Below are 19515 nucleotides of genomic sequence, written 5' to 3' on the forward strand. Positions count from 1 at the left end.
TTACTGGCTCAGTTTGTGTGAAGGACTAAGAAAAATTTCCCCCAGAACTACAAATCTAGAAAATTAAATGCAGCATCTGCACACTCCACCCCTGGTAAGTATATGTGTTATATTCAGTATTTGGAACAACTGTGTGGTATACAGTTCTTACTCAAACACATTCTGCTGGTTTGGGCTGGGATAAAGTTAATTTTCTTCATAGTAGCTGGTATGGGGCTATGTTTTGGATTTGTGCTGGGAACAGTGTTGATAGCACAGGGGTGTTTTCATTACTGCTGAGCAGTGCTTACCCAGAGCCAAGGCCTTTTCTGCTTCTCACCCCACCCCACCAGCAAGGAGGCTGGGGGGGCACAAGAAGTTGGGAGGGGACACAGCTGGGACAGCTGACCCCAACTGACCAAAAGGATATTCTATACCATATGATGTTATGCTCAGCATATAAATCTGGGGGAAGAAGAAGGAAGGGGGAGATGTTCAGAGTGATGGTGTTTGTCTTCCCAGGTAACCATTCTGTGTGATGGAGCCCTGCTTTCCTGGAGATGGCTGAACAGCTGCCTGCTGATGGGAAGTGGTGAATGAATTCCTTGTTTTGCTTTGCTTGCATGCGCAGCTTTTAAACTATTAAACTGTCTTTGTCTCAACCCATGAGTTTTCTTACTTTTTACTCTACCAATTCTCTCCCCCATCCCGATGCGGGGGGGAGTGAGCAAGCGGCTGGGTGGTGCTTAGGTGCCAGCTGGGGTTAAACTATAACACAGGTTTAAAGAAATTTCATCACCCAGCTTTTGTATAGTTACATACATACACATAGTTTGTTCAGGATGCTAGAGCATCTAGTATTGCTGAATTATTGACAACACATTATCTACTTGGCAGAAGGGCATGGAGAGCAAAAGCAGCACTGAAGAACAGAATCAGGAAAGCAGCTACCTAGGTGTCGAAGCATTTAAGTAGAATCAAAGAATCTGTAATACATGTTTCAGTTGAACTGTCCCTGGAAAAGTCAAAATGATCATAAAACAAGCCCTTGAATTCCATGCTCTACAGCCATCACAGATTAATGCATCAACGCTTAGGACCTCAGTCTGTTTTTACCTTTACGCCATGGAATATTGCATAGTGGCAGCGTACCCACATTCCTTGTTTTAGACGTCTAATTTTGATGCTCTGTCTTGCTTTGATGCATGGACTTATGTTCCTTCCTTCATTCATTAGGAAATGTTGTTACTTAACATTGGTCCTCCAAAGAGCATCTGTTAGAGGCCTAGAGTAGATGATGTAAACACTTCAGTGACTGTGTTTGCATGAAGGGACAGATGTTTCATTGCCCCAGTCTCACTACACTCCAAAAATGAAAATATAAAGTTGAATGCAAAGTCAACACACATTCCTCCCCAAAATATACCATCACCCTTTCTTTTCTTGGGAAGGGATCACAGGTTCATAGGCAAGGAGATATTTCTAGAACTTTCCAGCCGATGTTCCCTGACAGCTAACGAGGGGACCAGAAATATGTGGTGCACTGCAAGCAGTGTCTGTCTCTACCGATAGAAAAAGCCATTATTGGTCCTTTTTCCTGCTATATTTAAGTAATGGATGGGGATTATTTGTTTCAAAACATCCTGCAGAGTTGCATTTTGGTTGGAGGATATAGTTGCCGGAGAGGGAGAGAGTCTTTCCAGCTGGGTAGTGTGGCCGAGCGGTCTAAGGCGCTGGACTAAGGCTCCAGTCTCTTCGGAGGCGTGGGTTCGAATCCCACCGCTGCCAGGAATGTTTTGTAGGACGGGGGAAAGTTGGGCGCAAGTATAGATTGGGAGAGGAGTGGCTGGAGAGCAGCCCTGCAGAAAGGGATCTGGGGGTGCTGGCTGACAGCAGGCTCAATAGGAGTCAGGGGTGTGTGACAGCAGGCACCATATGAGTCAGGGGTGCGCCCTTGAAAGCCAAGAGGGTAAACCCCATCCTGGGGTGTATCAAATATGGTATAAACCAAGAGGGTGCTCAAACACTGGAACAGGCTTCCTAGGGAGGCGGCCTGTTGGTGTTTGGACAATGCCCTTAACAGCGCGCTTTAACTATTGGTCAGACTTGAATAGGTCAGGCAGTTGGACTAGATGATCATTACAAGTCCCTTGTAGCTGAAATAGTCCAGTCTAATTTTGTTTTCTTCTGTCTTCACTATCAACTGGATTAAGCTTTCTGACCAGACTGCATTTTTCATGATGCATTACAGTTCCATGATCCCAGTGAATCATTGGAGAGGCGGCTTGTTTTGGGAACTGACACCACAGGGGAAAATGGAGATACAAAGTAACTCAGATATGCCTCCCATAAATCATTACAGTAGAAAGAGATTTTTTTTTTTTTTCAGCTAAGATTGGAGATATTTAGGTCTTTCACTGCAATAAAAATCAGTACCCCCCAAACCTCACCTCTTGCCCCTGCAAAGTGAGTTTTATCTTTACTTGCTTTAACAAATTGATTAGTGACCTCTGAGTTGTGCATGTAGTTAACGCAGTAAAGAGAACTATAGTTTTGAGCAACATAGAGGTAAAGACAATTTTGGTTCACTCTACTTTCCTTTTTCAAGAAAATTGTGTTTTCTAGCCTTTTCTGATTCATTTGTACTGTGTTTTTCTTCCTTGTTAAAGAGACAGTGTGAGTAAAGTAACACTTCGTGCTCACTCACCATTTAAAAATGTTACCATGACCCGCTTTATTTTGGGTGTTGTTCTACTTGACTGTTCACAGTAATATGTGCTTCACAGTACTTCACACAGATTTTCAGGAAATACTGTCCTTTAAAGCAGCAGTACCCAATATGTAGTATGCTGAGGTTTGGTATGCATGTTGGTTATGTTCGTTCTATGTCATGAAAATGCATGAACATGTTGTCCCATTCCTTTGGCATGGATAGCCTATAGTGCATTGTGAGCAATGCCACAATGTTCATATCTTGAATCTCAAGCCCACACAGATCACTAACTTCAACTCTTAGGCACTTATGACTTTACTGCATGTTAAAAGTAGGACAAGTGGGGGAAATTCTCTGCTGATATACAATTAACTGCTAAAATCAAAACCTCTTCAAGGTTCACAGATGAAAGCAACAATAATAGGCCAGCAACAGTTTTATGTATTTCAATCCATAAAGGGTGAAAGCTGTTGTTTTATGAATATTAGCATTTAACATTATGAATAGTTCACAGCATGCCCATCTGGGTCTAACAGTCTCAATGTTTAAATATCATTCAGTAGTTAGGAAACTGTCTGAAAATGTTCTCCCGCTGATTCTAAAAATGTATTTATTTCTTGGTTCTTTTATTTATAAATTTAAATATCAGTAGTACATCTCTATGCTATGGCTTATTAGACCTGGAAATATTTGGCTGGAAAGTAGTTTCTTTTTGAACACTGTTCATCAACTTTGAAATTCATAAAACTAACAATTTGTTGTTTAAGGCTTAAATTTTCAAAATGGTATGCATCTAGATCCCAGATTTTTACCAGCTCAGGATATGTGGTGGCCATCTCTTAACTAGACTGAAATGAAGTTATGTTTCTAATTCAAATTTCTGAACATCACAGACCCATAAAATCAGAAAAGGAAATTGTGATCATCTAGTCTGACTTTCTACACACTTTCCTGTACTCATTTCAGTTTAAGTGAGAATATATTTCATAGGAAAAAAATTAGTCTTGATTTTTAGTGTTGACTTTTTAGTGATTTTTAGATATTTTTAGAGATGAACTGCCAAGTGATCTTTTGTAAACTTTTCCAGTAGTTAATTTCTTAACTTTAAAATATACAGAATTTTTATGGTTTCAATTTCCAGATGTTGGGTTCTGCTATAATTTGTTTTACTAGATTGAAAAACTCCTCTTATCACATAGCTGTTTACTATGGCAATACCATGACAGAAATCCACAGAAGCTAACTTACCCTACGGGGGCAAAGCCTCTCTAGATTTCTTCTGTTTTCAACAGAGTCTTTCTCAGAGGTAGTTTCAGAACAGGACTGGGGCACTGGTCCAATAAACTTTTCCATTTACGACTGCATGATCCTAAAGCAATTAGCTTCGTGAATACTCCCACTCTCTTTTTCCCCAATACCATGATTAGTCTTGACGCTTTTCTTTGAATTGTCTCCAACTTGACAACCTACTTCTTGAATTATGAATACCAGAACCGGACATATATAATAATAGAAGCTGAAATAGTGCCAAATGCAAAAGCAGAATAAGTCAAGTATTTTTATTAATATTTTCATTTATGAATTGACAGATTTTGGCAGCAGTGGCCATATTCTCTGCTCATATTTACCTAATTATCCAGTATGATCTCTGTGTCCTACTCAGAGACAGTGCTTCTCAGGGCTTCATCTCCACAGCCCAGCATTCTTTGCTCTGAGGTATATGTCTTTTTATTTTTCTGTGTTAAAATGTATACTGTTTGGTAATGCGTTGTTCAAAAAGTAATATGGTGTCCTTTCTGCTTCATTATTTAGCATTCTTTGTTCATCTGCAGTTTTATTGGTCATTTATCTTATTCCAAATCTTTCAAGACGTTAAAAAATGTATGGCCAATTAAAAGCCAATCCTGTTGAAGCTCAGTGAAAGCACAATCAGTTCTGATTACCTGCTTAAAATTATTGTTTGAATCCTGTGAGTTTTCAATCCAGGTACCATGTTCCATGTGGTTAGATATCACTTCAGCTTCTTAATCAACTTTGCCATGTCATACCAAGTAAATTGACTCCTAGAAATCAAGTAAACCACATCACTAGTGTTGTGGACTAACCCCAGTAGGCAGCTTTCTTTTTTCTCATAGTCTATGGGCCACCCCTGTAAAATGTGCATAAAAGGTCCATAAAATGTCCATAAGATGTCCACTGAGTTCATTTAGTCCATGACTTTGGGCTCCGTCTGTTATGGTGGTCACTGAGAACAGGAGAGGTGGTGTGTTCCATGGAGCTATTGGGCACAAAAGCCATCTCAGGTCAGGTCACTGCTGCACTTGCACTGTTTCTTGCGAGGTTCATCCTCCATTGTTTTGGGCAGTTCTTGCTATAGTATTTCCTATAACATGCAACTCAAATCATGAGTTACAACAATTTAAAGGTATATCCATTACAATGTCCGTGCCTGGTCTCTTTGGATCAGGCCATAGGGTTTAACACAGCAATGAACTCCTCTCCTTGCCCCTGCTCCAGCATGGACTTACTCATGGGCCACAGTCTCTTCAGGGGTGTACCTGTTCCAGCATGGCCTTCTCCATAACCACCGTCTCTTACACATGTACCTTCTGTGTTGTGGCCTTAACCATGGGCCACAGTCTCTTCAGGGGTAAGCCTTCTGCGGTGTAGGCTTATCTACAGACAGCTTGAAGTTCTGGTATGGCCTATCCATGGCCACAGATGCCTCAAGGTGTACCTCCTCTAGTGCGGACTTAACCTTGGGCCAGAATCCCTTGAGGAGTATACCTGCTGCAGTGTGGACATACCTGCGGCCACAGACGCTTTGAGGTGTACCTGCTCCCACGTGTACTTATCCACAGGTCACAGTCTCTTCGACTCGAGTTCATGCTGGAGTTCCAGCCTGTCCAGTACAGCAGCCCAGGAACAGTAGCAATGCCCTAGCCATCTGCCAGCCCAGGCGCATCGCCGTTGCTGTTATCAAAATGTTCCCAGGCACAGCAGAGTAAGATGATAGGCAGTACAACAAAAATCAAACACAAAACCAGCCACTAACTAGCACTAGACTCTAATACATAGTAAGGCAAGCAAACCCCATGGCAAGTACAGGAGCCTGCCAATTAGTAGCTAAACAGCTATAACAACTACCATTTAAGTCTAGCACATTCCAATTAAATCTGTTGTTATCTCAAACCCTTGGAGCCCCAAGCTGGAAGCCAAAAAGGACTGTTGTGGTTTAACCACAGTAGGCAGCTAAGCCCCACACAACCACTCACTCACTCTCCCCCAGAGGGATGGGGGAGAGAATCGGAAGGGTAAAAGTGAAAAAACTTGTGGGTTGAGATAAGAACAATTTAATAGGTAAAGAAAAAGCTGCACGCACAAGCAAAGCAAAATAAGGAATTAATCCATTACTTCCCATTGGCAGGCAGTTGTTAAGCCATCTCCAGGAAGGCAGGGCTCCATCATTCCTAACAGTTACTTGGGAAGACAAACACTAATGATTTTATTGCTGAGCACAATGCCATATGTTATGGGATATCCTTTTGGTCAGTTGGGGTCAGCTGTCCCAACTGTGTCCCCTCCCAACTTCTTGTGCACCCCCAGCCTACTTGCTGGCACAGCAGTGTGAGAAACAGAAGAGGCCTTGGTGCTGTGTAAGCACTCCCCAGCAATAGCTAAAACACCCTTACGTTATCAACACTGTTTTAGTCACAAATACAAAACATAGTACCACATGAGCTGCTGTGAAGAAAATTAACACTATCCCAGGCCAAACCAGTACATCTAGGAACTACCAATGTTAATCAGATGATATCCTAAAAGATACATGTATTGAGAGGATATGCTTTTCATAAGCCATGCTGAATGACAAGGAATAAAAGGATAGGAAGTGTGGCAATGAGGTACAGCTAGCAAAGGATGTAAAGGGTTCTAAGAAGAAAGATTTTTATATGTAAAGTAAGAGTGACGGTAAAACTGAAGAGAGTATGTTCCCATACTTATCAAATAAAGGCCAATAACAGATGATGTGAAGACGACTGGGGACATTAATGTCCTTCAGCTTCATTTTTGTTAAAGAGGTCAACCGTGATCAGATGGATAACACGATTACTATCAGTGGTGACAGATCAAGAATTGGGAAGTAACAGGAAAAGACTAGGTTAGAGATTACTTAGATAGGTTAGATGACATCAGCTCATTTGGGTGTGACAATAGTCATGCCAAAGAAAAGGATCCTCTGTTTATATTTCTGGAGTACATGTGGCAGTAGTTGTGGGTACCAACCAAGTTGGGGCTCATTGCTGTTTACACCAGCAAATTTAAGAATGTGTTGATTAGAGTTAGGCATGAATTAGCAGCAACTGCAAATAAGCGCCACCAAATTTATTTGACCTTTAGAATAAACACTCTCAAATGAGTAACTACCTTGGTCAGAATAGTAACCACCTTTGAACAGGTGTTTAGATCTCTATTTTATTTTCACTTAAATTGCTCCTGGTGAGCCTGGTAGAAGATGGTAATTATTCTTATAAAAAACTAAAGAATATTTCATCTTTTGCAGATAAAAGTTGTAGATAAAACTTTGGAATGGCAAGTTTTCAAATTCAAAAATCCAAAATAGATCAGGAACAATTTCTGTGCTGAGCGTGGTATTGTCCATTCAAACTCATATAAGTGACATTATTGTGTGCAAGTATCAGCTATATAAAGCAACTCTCTGATCCACAGCTGTCAAGGGAGCAACAGTTGGGGATTTTATTTTTAGAGGCTATATTATTGATCCGATTGATTTTAGAACAGCTTTCTAGCTTGGCAGAAGGCAGACAGTACTTGACAGAATATTGTCACTAGCATTCATGGAAATGATACAATACTTTTTTAATAACTTTTAAAAACCTTTAGACAAAGGTTCCTGAACTAATGTAGCATGGTTTCTTTCAGGTGCAGTTCCTGCAACATTTCCCTCTGTCCACAGCATTGCCTTCTTCCCTTTATTTCCTCCATGACTACCTCACCGCAATACCACTATGTCCTTCTTCATTCAGTGCCTCCAGTCTTCCAGAATACATCCTTCTTGTGTATCCACACACTTTGCCAGATTTATAGTGACATTCATTTCTAAAGGTTAGCTACCTTTCAGCGTGTGTAGTGTTATGCTCAAAATCTTGTTAATGGGCAAAGAGGAAGCAAACCTTATAAATAAAGCCATGAATTTATTGTTCATACTATGGAAATCTTAGGAATCTAACCATTGTCAGTCCAGATCTAATTGTTAAAGAAAGAATAATAATGAAGTTAAAATTGTTTTACACACACTTCTTAGTTTCTACCACTATTTCTGGTGTTATGCTCTCCCTTCCCCTGCTTCTCTGGATCCTAATCTTGGTGGTTTAAAACTACTAGGAGTGGGGCTTGGGAGATGTTATGGAAAGTCAGCAAGTAGCATCTGGGCTCCTTTGCCAGGAGTAATGTGATGTTGATGTTGATGATTTCTTCTTCTTCCTCCAGCACCCACTCTGAGGCATTTTTATTTGTTTGCTTAAATGTTTTTACATCTTTATTCATCAGTTTGCAGCTCCATATTACATCCAAACCTACCATGTATGGTGCTTTTTGTGTATGTTTGATACCATCTCTTTGTTCTCCTTGTTACACCTAAAACCAGTTTTGTCCAGCTTCAGGTTTGCATCTCTATAACTGACCGTTCAGTTGCTTACAGCTGCGGGGTCCCCAGTGCCAAGGCTGTGCTCCATCTCTTACCATCCGAGTCCCGCACTCCTCCATGCCACATCCTGTATCTCCAGTTCTCAGACTGCTGCTTTCGTAGCAAGTCTTTATATTGCACAGAATAATTCCTTATTACTGTTATTGATATAAAACTATGGTTGTACCATGCAAAGATAAACAAAAGTGTTACAGGAAAATATATCATGCCAGATCCAACAGCCTGAGAGAGGCAAGGCTGCTGCAGCTCCATGCCCCCACGTCTAACAAGTGACGAGGCTGAAGATGTATTCCCACTAGGCACATGCACACTGAGCACAGGTGTGCACTACATATATACGCATCTGGCCACACAAATAACAGACGGACACACAGAGTACTCACACAAACACAGACAGCAGCAGTGGCCTCATCCTGCTCCCCTCTCTGGCTGAACAGGATGGAGACATGTTAGTGGGAATATATAACATATCTATACATATACATATAGTGTGATTCCCTCCAGCAGCTGTCCTCATACACCCAGCCTGCCCAGTCACTGTCCCTTGATCCCAGTCTCCCCAGTGGCTGCCACCTGGACAGACGAACCCCCAAGGCCACAGCCCCATTCCAGTTGCTGGTGCAGACCATCACACACACACACACATACGCAGGTGTCCATGACTCCCTGGTCCCATAAGTGACCCCCCCTGTCCTCTCACCCTTAGAGACACACAGGCACTGTCACACCCAGAACTGGCCCTCAGACACCCCCCCCCCCCCCCCCCCCCGTTGATCCCAGGCCACTTCCTGCTGGCTCGTTCAGCTTGATCTTCACTGGTGATCGCACACTCGCTCACACACCTGCACTCACTCCAGTCCCTGGCACCACAGACCCCATACATGCACGTGCACATGGAGTGAATAGCCCCTTACAGGAAAACAGTTGAAGGTGGAGGTTAACAAGGAGATAGAACAGATTGCGGTGATCAGGTGCAGGGCATGGCCAGACAAACGTACCGATCAGCCCCTGCTTACATGCAAATGGGTCCTTCTATTCCCTCATCCCTCTATTTCCCATACTCCTTTCTTCCCAAACCACCTAAATCCCTCCCTTTTCCTGCCTTTGGTTCCTCCCCCAAACATGCCTTTATAAATCCTGTCAATCCCCAAATGCTCTTTCCCTGCCTCCCATACTGTGTCCCACACACCTCAGCAGCAACTCCCCTTTTAGTTCAAAAGGTGACATGGAGATCTAGTCCCAAACACTCATCATGATGGGTTTCACACCTGGACAATGGGGCTGAGGCTCTACTGGGAGGGGCTGTGAGAGACTGAATTGTTATCTTGAGCTGTTTGTCTCAAAGATTGTTAGGTGTGAGAGACTTCTCAAGCCATTCATCTCAAGAATTGTGGACTGCTTATCTCGAGCCCTTTGTCTCTGAGATGGCCTGCCTGAGCAGGACATTCCTCCGTCCATAAGGACGATTACTAGGCCACTGAGGCACCCAGGAGAGGAAACGGGCTGAAGCCCACATGCATGCAAGAATGTGGAGGCTACCATTCTCAGGGGAACTGTAGTCTTTGAGGTAAGATCTGGTCACGTAAATGTTGTGTGATAGACGAAACCTGCAGCGTGTGAACAGTGCATGAACAATACATACGTGCATACCTCATTGAAATATGCCCTATAAAAAACCGTGGAGACAAGCCGTGGTGTGCGCCCATCACTGAAGAATTGAAGACTGAGGATCAACGGGATGCTGCTGGATCCATGGTGGTGACTACCCTTGCAACTCTATCCCGACTGCTTGCTTGATTTCTGCCTTTTCTTCCATTCTATCCTACCACTACTATTTTCTACTTTTGATACTTTTGATAATAAAAACTCTTTTGGGCATACAGAATTTGACCTCATTTGTGCCTTAATCTCGCTCTTGGGATCATATCGAAACCTTCACCAACATTGGATCGGGACAGGGGCCCAGGCAAGGTGTCCCCTCACTCTGAGTCCATAATTTGCATTCTCTGTCTGCCATTTGTGCCCCCGTTCTCTGGGTTTGTAGACATGGGCTTTTGATGGGCTGGCAGCTCTCTGGCGATGGGCCCTGGAGCAGCCAGCAGGGTTCCCCCACCTGCTATTGTGCCTCTGAGCTCCTTTGTGGGTGTGCAGATGAGATTTTATCACATAACCTAACAAAAAAAGTACAACCATAGACACCTGATCAATCAGAGAAATTACCATCATAGCTAAACCAAGTGAAACAAAGGTGCAGGTAGGTCAAGAAAAGTTCAGACACAGCAAGCTTGCCAGGCCTCAGTCCTGAGGTGTCACAAACTCCATTGAGTGTACAAAGCTTACAGCCTGCTACTGTCAACGGCTCTACTGTATTACATGGCTATGTGGTTACTGTTGGCAGTTAGGTGGTATACTAGGTGACACTTCAGAGTCATTGGCTTTAGGCCACATGAGTCACAGTGGCACATTTGGAAGCTGTGCTGCCATATTTTCGAGAGTACTTAAACTAGCTGGGTTAAAGCTAGCTCAAGCATGTGTGAAAAAGCTGAGGTAAAATTATACATCTCAATTGCTGGTTGGATGCCAATTTATGAAAAAGAAGTAATTGATATACCCTGTTACACTGATTCTATGAAATCTCGGTATGTTACCTTGAAAATACAGGGAGCAGGTAATCTGCTGGCATAAACTGGCAGAACTGCACTGCAGTCACCTTTCCATTAACAGATTCAATAAAATCAATGAAGCTGTGACAAGTTAGACCAGTAGACAACCCAGGTTGAGATGCTGAAATATACAACAAATCAATGAACGACTAATCACCTTCTTTAATAATGATGAATGGAAAAGTTGTTTCCAGCCATCAGACAATTGCTTGAATAAATTAAAAATAGGTAATTTGTTATTATTGTAATAACATATACATTAATTATTAAATTTGTCATTTTAGACTTTATTTTCTATTTGAATTCTTCCATTTAAAAAAGATTTCTAGAAAGAATCACTTAAAGGAAAGGGAATAAGAGGGACATAAATGACAGAATTCTCTTTGATTCGTGTCCTGCCTAAGGAGGTTATAGGTTCCCTTTGTGATGCAGTTTTTTATCTGTAACTTGTATATGTATAAAACAAAAAAATACCTTTTCCAATTAAGTCTTTTACTTAGTTTCCTACATGTTTTCCCTCACAAACTTCTCAACCAATCAAGCAATTTAAACCCAAGTGGAAGGAGGGTCTTAGGTCTCAAAAATACTGAATTATTACAATGTTTGTGAACTTTGGTATTGGGAGACGCCCAGTAAGTGCTACAAATGTTTTGAAGACTGAGGCATGAGTGCATTATTGGACATTGTGAAAGCCACATAGAATTCACACTTACAGATATCCCTGGTGAGCAAGAAAAAATATCAGTCAGAACTTGTAATCTTTCCTTTAGACGCTAAGGTCAGTCAGCCATATGGCACAAATGGGTAAGAAACTGGGCTTATTCTGTTGAGGTGGTCAGGGAACTTCTACGCCATGCAGAGCTAAGTCTGTGTACTTGTCCATTTTGGACTTCATCAAATGAAACCTCCTTGAGTAGAGATTGAATCTCCTACAACTTGTTCTCATATGAGTTTACTAGCCTTCCAGATAAAGACTAGTCTTCATTCTGCCTTGCCTCAGCAATTCATTTATTCCATACAACAGCTTCTGTAAAAGTAATGAATCCTGGGTCTCCCATAGCCTGGGTGAATTTGATGGTCAACTTAGTTATCTTGTAGAAGGACCTCAACAGCATCACCTTCATTTTGAAAGACCTACAACATTGTGAATCATGACTTGAAGGATGTGCTCCCTTTAGTCCTAAGAAAAAGGTGTGGCTTCTGTAGGATATCAAGATATGAGATGTATCCATATCTTGTATCCCACCCAGTCTTTTGCGGGTCTATAGCTTAATGCACAGCCTAATGCTGTACAGTCATAACCACTTCTCAGTCACAGGCAGGGGCACTTTCTTCTACTCATAGTTGGCTCCCCATTTCCAGAGAGAAGTGTCTGGCCACAGTGGGAATTTTGCCACTGATTTCAAAAGGGCAACACTTCTACAGGGTGTGGTGAACAGAAATTGCTTAACCCAGGTTTCTGACTTAGTAAGAGGATTGAGAGCCAATAAATTGGTTATGAAGAAAGAAAATCTGCTCTATTTTTCTGTTCCATATGTGGAAAAACATACTTCATTCTACCTTGCAGTAAAAAGATGGGGGAAAGTTAGAGGGAAGATTTTTTCTTTTTTCTTTGTAGCTTCCAGGAAAGTTCAATTATTCATTGCCCCTTGAAATATAAAACTGTAACTCAGCATAAGGGATTTGAGCAGGAAAATCTAAGAATCCTTTACACTTTTTTTTAGCTGAAAATTCCCAGTGTTCATTTATGACGATATTATGAGCTGCAGTGAGGTTCTCAAACACCATTAATCACTACAGATGGCTACAAACCCATTAAATCTTTTAAACACCTGTTTGCTTATCAAATGCTCACATGGTAAGCTACCCTCTAGTTCACATAAGTACATTAGTTTTAGAACATATAATTAGCTTACAATAACTGTACTTGTGCTAATTACCAGTCCCCTGAAAGAAAGAAGTGGATCCTGTTGAGTAATGGGGGTGGCTGGAACTTGAAAACAGAGCTGAGCAACAGGGCTGGATGACTCAATGTAAAATGTTTGTCTTATTTCTGGTAAGCCTGGTTCAATTCCACAGTGAGCATCTAAGTGAAATAGCTTGATTTTCTCTGCCATCAATCACAAGAGAACACCACCACACATAATTTATCACAATTTGTCTCTTTTGAAGAGAGTTTCAGGATGGAAATAGCATAAAGACAAAATTATTTCTCACTCAAATGGGTTGCACTGTATTTGAGAATGTGGTGTTGGAAAGAAATTGCAATCTCTTGTCATACATTAAGTCTTATCAATATGAAACTCTCTGCTAGAGCACACACTAGAGTGCTCACTTTGCCAGAAGTATTTAGTGGCAATACCATTCATTCCCAAAGTAATAGCTCCCCTGTTTGGGATGGTAGGGTTTCATTCTATCCTGCAGAATGGTTAAATTAATTAAACAAACAAACAAAGATATGATCAGGTAAGTTTACACAATACATGATGAGAAGGTTACTTCACAAAGAGATTTCTGTGCCATGTATGCTAGCTTCATAATAAAGGCAAAGGTAAAGTCTTAACCTGTGTAAATCAATATAATTATGCTGGAGCTATGCCTATTTCTATCATCTCTGGTTGTACCCTGCAATTTTGTCATAAACTACCCTAAATCCAGATGTAGTCTGAAGGACTGTATTCTGATGGCATACTACAGAAAGAATGCCATGTGAGCAATCAGATGTCATCTTGACAGTACTGAATACGATTAGCTTTTTTTCATAAATAACTTCCCAAATGTCTATCTCTGTATACTGTCACTGTACATACTTGTATATAATCCTACCAGAGAAAATATGCTAAAACTAAAACTAGAACAATACCACAGTACCATGCTGTAAACTAGAAATACAGTTACTTCAAAACATATCTACCAGAGCAACCCAACCCAAACTACATTTATAGGCCTTGAAATAAGTTTGATTAACTAAAAAATCTGAAAAATTCTGCAATAAGTTTTTGCTTTATTTTCTGAAGTAGCTTTTCAGGATTCAGAAATCTGAAGACTGAGATATGGTCACAATGTTGTACAGTCATTTTGCTGAAGTTAATCAGCAGAAATTTTAACAATGGCTGCAAAACCTTGAATTATCTCAAGGTCAGTATGTATCTACCCATCCTTGTCCTTATTGATCTGGACACTGACTGCTCCCATTTAATTTGGAATACAATCTGGACTGTTTGTTCTAAAGGACATGCTAGGCAGCAGCATCAAAGAAAGTGAATTGTAACAATCTGGAATGTCTACTACAGGTTTATTGGTTGAAATATGTTTCTTCTCAATCTGGTACTGCCTGAAAGATTTTACCAAAAGTTGTTAGAAGTTTCCCAAAGTCCTACAAGTAGCTGATTAAAATATGTGTTGCTGAGGGGAATGTATAAAGGGATAGATTGAGATAAGATATAGCTGGTGAATTAAAACTACTTTTAAACACATCTTAAAAAGGACTAAACTATACAGTAATACAAAAAATATCAGCAGCCTGAATATAAATAATCCTAATTTTAATCCTGTAAACTTTAGGTCCTACAGAATCTTTGTTAAGAGAGTTTTTAAGCTCACAGGGTAGAAAAAATATAATTTATAAAGTCAAAAGGGAGGGTGGGTGGAAGCTCATTCTTTTATATACCCTGCAGTCTCCTCTAGGCATTCAACATAAAAAAGTACATTACTTTTTATCCTTCACTGTCTTACTCTCAGATGGAATCAGATTTAAGGATTTGATTTGCAATTTACGCATTGACCCTAGTAAATCAAAGGCTATGCCTTAGAGGTAAAGCTTGTTCCTAAAAATCCATGGCAAAAATTGTTGTTTAATTATGTGTGTACCATAGTCTAACTTTGAAAAGTACTTGCAAATGAAAGGAAAGCTGTCTTCTCAACCCCTTAAATTGATGTCAGTTCAACTAATGGGCCAGTTAATTAACTAATGGGTGTGATTTACAAGCCTTCTCCTGAGGTAAAACAGATTAAATATACCACTTAATTGCCTAGTATGGATTGACAGAGTTTATTGGTGAGCCTGGCCCAAAGTTTCCACAAAATTTCTTGAAGTGCGTTTCCACTGGAAGAATATCAGCAGGTACAGAAAAGGAACAAATGGGACATATGGTAATTCTTCTAAAACATTAATGTGTTTCTCCGTAATAAAACTTGATCTAAGAATGACAATTACTGCCAAGCGTGATGACAATTCATCTAAATTTTAGTAAGTTTTTGTTAAGAAGGGAGGACTGACCTTTCAAAGCCTTATAACCTGGTTGGAGAATTTTATACAGTAAGAAGTATATTAACTAGCACAAATGAGGCATCAGAATTATCAGCCATATCCTATGAATTTGATAATAATTCTACTTCACCTGAAAATGCTTCAAACTGCAGTATATTTGCTTTAGTATGCAAGATTTTGAGTGCTGCCTCCTCATCCTGACTCCAAAATGCATTATTACATTTGAAAAATGAGTTTATTCCTGGATTGATAATAGTCTACCAAAATTCAGTGAATGCCCCCCCCAATTTGTCATGTGCTTTTTATTTATTCATATCTCACTAAACATTATATTTGACTCTTATATGAAACTTTCTTGAGTTAGACTTGAGCTGCTTCTGGCACAACACAGTTTTGATATCCCAAAGATCTTGGGCAACCCACTGTGGGCAAGTGGATCCTGCTGTGTCAGTCTGTTAGAAAGATGTTATCTACACAGAAAAAAATTGCTTTCAATAAGAAGGAATTTGAGAAAACTAAGTCAAAGTATTTCCCTTTCTGGTGAGATGAACTCATGAGCTCTCCTCAGCAGCATGTATCCTGTAGATCTGCTCTGCCCATAGATGTTTGGCTGAAGGTTCCTTCTTTTTCCAGGTCTCTAAGCTCACATTCATCAGCTTCAGGACTCTGTGATTTTTCCATTGCTTACTCTTTCATTTCTTTTTCCAGCTGCGTCTTCCTTTAGCTCATTCATATTACTTTGATGTTGTTTTCACCTAATATTGCAATTATATTATTTAAGTCTTGCTTTCCACCAACTTGAAAATGAGACACGCAGACCTATTTACATTCTCCAGGCTCATTTTGCAGCCCTGTGCTGGACACTCTAATATTTTTATTGACTTCTTAAATTCCAGAGGAGATGATAAAATCTGCATGAAGATCCTATTGCTTTAATAATAAACTCAATGCAGTAACCACAAAGCCATTGTCTTGCAATGTACATCTTTTTAAGTGATAGAATTAGACTTTTCAGTTTGAACTGGCTGTATTCTTCAGAATGCAAGCTTTTGTTAAAAACAAAACCATATTTCAAGCTTCCAGCTCTTCTGTGTTTTGGTAGTGTATAATTAGGTGTTTTTATTTTAGGGGAGTGCATATGCTAAGGCTTAGTATAAATTCACTGGCACTGCTCGTTGTGTATTGGATACAGAAAGTCCAGATTAATACCTTTGATAGTAGGTTTCAGCCCAATATCTCCTTCACACTTCCTATTTAAGAATTTTGTGACTGGTGTGATGTTCACACTGGATTCAATGAAGAGGTATTGTTAAACCCTTTGTGAAGAGATTACCAAATATAATTCAGAATTTAAGAAGTTGTTTAAAAAAACTTTCTAGTCTTCTGGTTTCAAGATAACCTTCACAATGTAAATCAATCCGTAGGGCCTTTGTTGAATTTATAACAAGGCAGCCTAAAATAATGTCACCAAGAGAGGTTAAATAATAACTCTTCTAACTGGCTTTAAAAAATCCCAGGTCCTTGCTATCAGAAAGAGACAGTTTCCCTGAAGATTGTTAAAGACTTAAGTTTTACATGGCCTTTAGAGATTTCTCTACAAAATTATCTAACTTGCTCCAGCAAGAGTTTTCCTGTGAACTGACAGCTCATAATCTCTTTGACCATGAAAAAGAGCCTTTAGAATTTAGGCTTGTATTTTAAGATCACATTTGGTGGAATTCAGAGTTCAAAACTGATCACGCATTTTAATTATGGATGACAGTGCTAACAGTTCTGCATGGCACCAGCTTAAAGATTTTAAGGAAGATTTAAATATATAGTGTAACATTACAAATGGTTGGAACATTTTCGCGTGTGTGACATTTTGGTGAAATACACTGGTTCACCAAAGCCCTAATGTTCCACAGAGGCGTAACTGTTTCTATGCAAATTTCACCTACAAAGTTTTTGGTTCAAGAAAGAACACTTTGTTGAGAAGAGTAGGATATAGCTCAGTGTCTGGAGTACTGTCTTGAATGTTAAGAGTGTAGATTTATGTCTCTGCATTGGGACTGAAAAGCTCTGCTGTGTTGTAAATACAGCAGTGACCTGTAGTTGGGATCAATGCACTACTACCCGAGCAATCATGTTACAAAACCTGATTCATTTTAACAGTAGTAAAAGGATACATATATATATATTAAAAAAAAAGTCTCTAATTTAGACAGTGTTATTTTTCTTTCTGAAATGCTCTATATTGTAATCTTTCTGTTTGTTTGGTTTTTGGTATTTTTTTAATCAAGAGCTATCAAACAAAGACACTGGGTGTAAATGAGTGATGACATATCAGATCCTCAAATATTGTAATGTTTCTAGTCCAAAAATTATTACAAGTAACTAGTGTAACAACACACATAAAATTTAGCTTGCTTTGTCACCCTTTTCCAATTCAGCTGTACCAAATCTAATAAACCAAAATTACAACTATTCCACAGCTGATTGAATAAAATGTTCATGTAATGAAAAAGTGTCCAGTCTTGTTCTGACTGAAGTCAGTGGAAGGTTTTAAGCCAAGACTATAAACTTAATGGAGAATGTGTTTTTCAAAGTACAGAGTTACTGATAAGTGTAAAAGAAAATGCTGTGTCTGAAGTATGTAATTCATATAACTCTAAAATACATTTTACATTTTTTTCTAAATACAGTCTTTTGAAAATATTTTTCCAGGCTACTGGATATGAAAAGACAGAAGATATGGTCCCTTCTGCAGAAAGCTTATGACTAAGTAGAGCAAATAGCTAAAGTATTCTAACATTGACAGAAAAGGCTCAGGGGTCCTGGTTCATCCCACCTATCTGCAGGCATCATGCTTAAAAACGTAGCTAATAGATGCTCCCTGTATAGTCAACAAAGAGAGAGAGGAATCTCCAGGGAGAGATTCAGATCAAAGACAAGGTATTTTCCTCTGGGGGTGCCTCTCTTTCTCACCAGTAACATAAATAAAGAGCCTGTGGCAACCAGGGTCCTAATTTAGGAATATTTGCTAGGTGCCTAAAGTCCAAGAAGATGAAGCTGATCCGGGATAGGAGGTAATGGATATTCAGCCAGACAATAGTGCTGGCTGTACAGGTGGAAGTAAAGTCTTCATCATCTGGTCATGGATCATGCTGCAAGGTAACATGTCACAAGTTTTACAAATACTATAAATTGGTAAATATTACAAACCTGTCCAGTTTTAAAAAGAGCATGACCGGTATGAAAACATGTGCAAATACGTGTCCTACTTGACAACAACTTGTGCGGAATGTACGGTGTATTCAATTCTTCTAGGAAGGAGGGATTTTGACTTGATGTTAAGTTACTCCGTATTATCTGGGGATACAAAAATATTATAAGCTTTGCATTAGGGGAGCTTCTATAACATTGTTTCATTAAAAATCTTTGTCCAGGGGTATGATAATATCCCCAAACCCATGTGAAGGAAGGGAAAGGACTGTGATTGGCGCTGCCCTTTCCTTCCCCTCAAAGCTCAGGTCTCCACATTTCAATGATTTGTTGGATATATGTGGTTACTATGCTTTTTTCCAAATTATTTACCTTTTCTCTTACTTCTACCTCTCTGTTCCATATGATTTCTTTTGTCACTGGCTTCCCTGTGCTGCTAATGTGCCCAGAACCATCCCAACTGAAGTACTGAGTCACAAAAAGAAAAGCAAAGTGGAAAATGAAGGAGGGGTTCTAGCCCTACATCCATAAACATTGCGGAGAGGCAATTTCTCTACAAATATTTATACCACCATCCCCTGCACTTTCAATAAATAATTATTTCTCCTACTTTTGAATAATTGTTCTTTCTTAGGAACCAGATTATCCTCAGGTGTTAATTAATGAGGTAATACCAAAGATGGATTTTTTTTCTTCTAGGTTTTTAAAATCTATTTTGAATACAAAGAGACTTGGGGTGTTTGTTCTTTTAAAACATGCATTAGGAAAGCCCTAATGCTCTACTGATTGATGATTTTCATCAGCCTTTAAATAAAACAAAGAATCTGCATTCTTTTCTCTTTTAACCTATGTGTGTACTTTGTAAACACACACATATACATACATCTATATTACACTAATAGCTAAATAGATAACAGGTATAATATTCTTATAATAAAATAATTAATGAAAATATTTA

General features: G+C 39.6%; 1 non-coding gene across 1 annotated transcript; it reads left to right on the forward strand.

Moving 5' to 3' along the window:
* The first annotated feature begins 1685 nt into the window (after positions 1 to 1685).
* Positions 1686 to 1767, forward strand: TRNAL-AAG (transfer RNA leucine (anticodon AAG)). Its single transcript has one exon. It is a non-coding gene; the product is annotated as a tRNA-Leu (tRNA).
* The last annotated feature ends 17748 nt before the right edge of the window (positions 1768 to 19515 follow it).

This window comes from Harpia harpyja, chromosome 6, assembly GCF_026419915.1.
Source record: "Harpia harpyja isolate bHarHar1 chromosome 6, bHarHar1 primary haplotype, whole genome shotgun sequence".
In the NCBI taxonomy this organism is placed as follows: Eukaryota; Metazoa; Chordata; class Aves; order Accipitriformes; family Accipitridae; genus Harpia; species Harpia harpyja.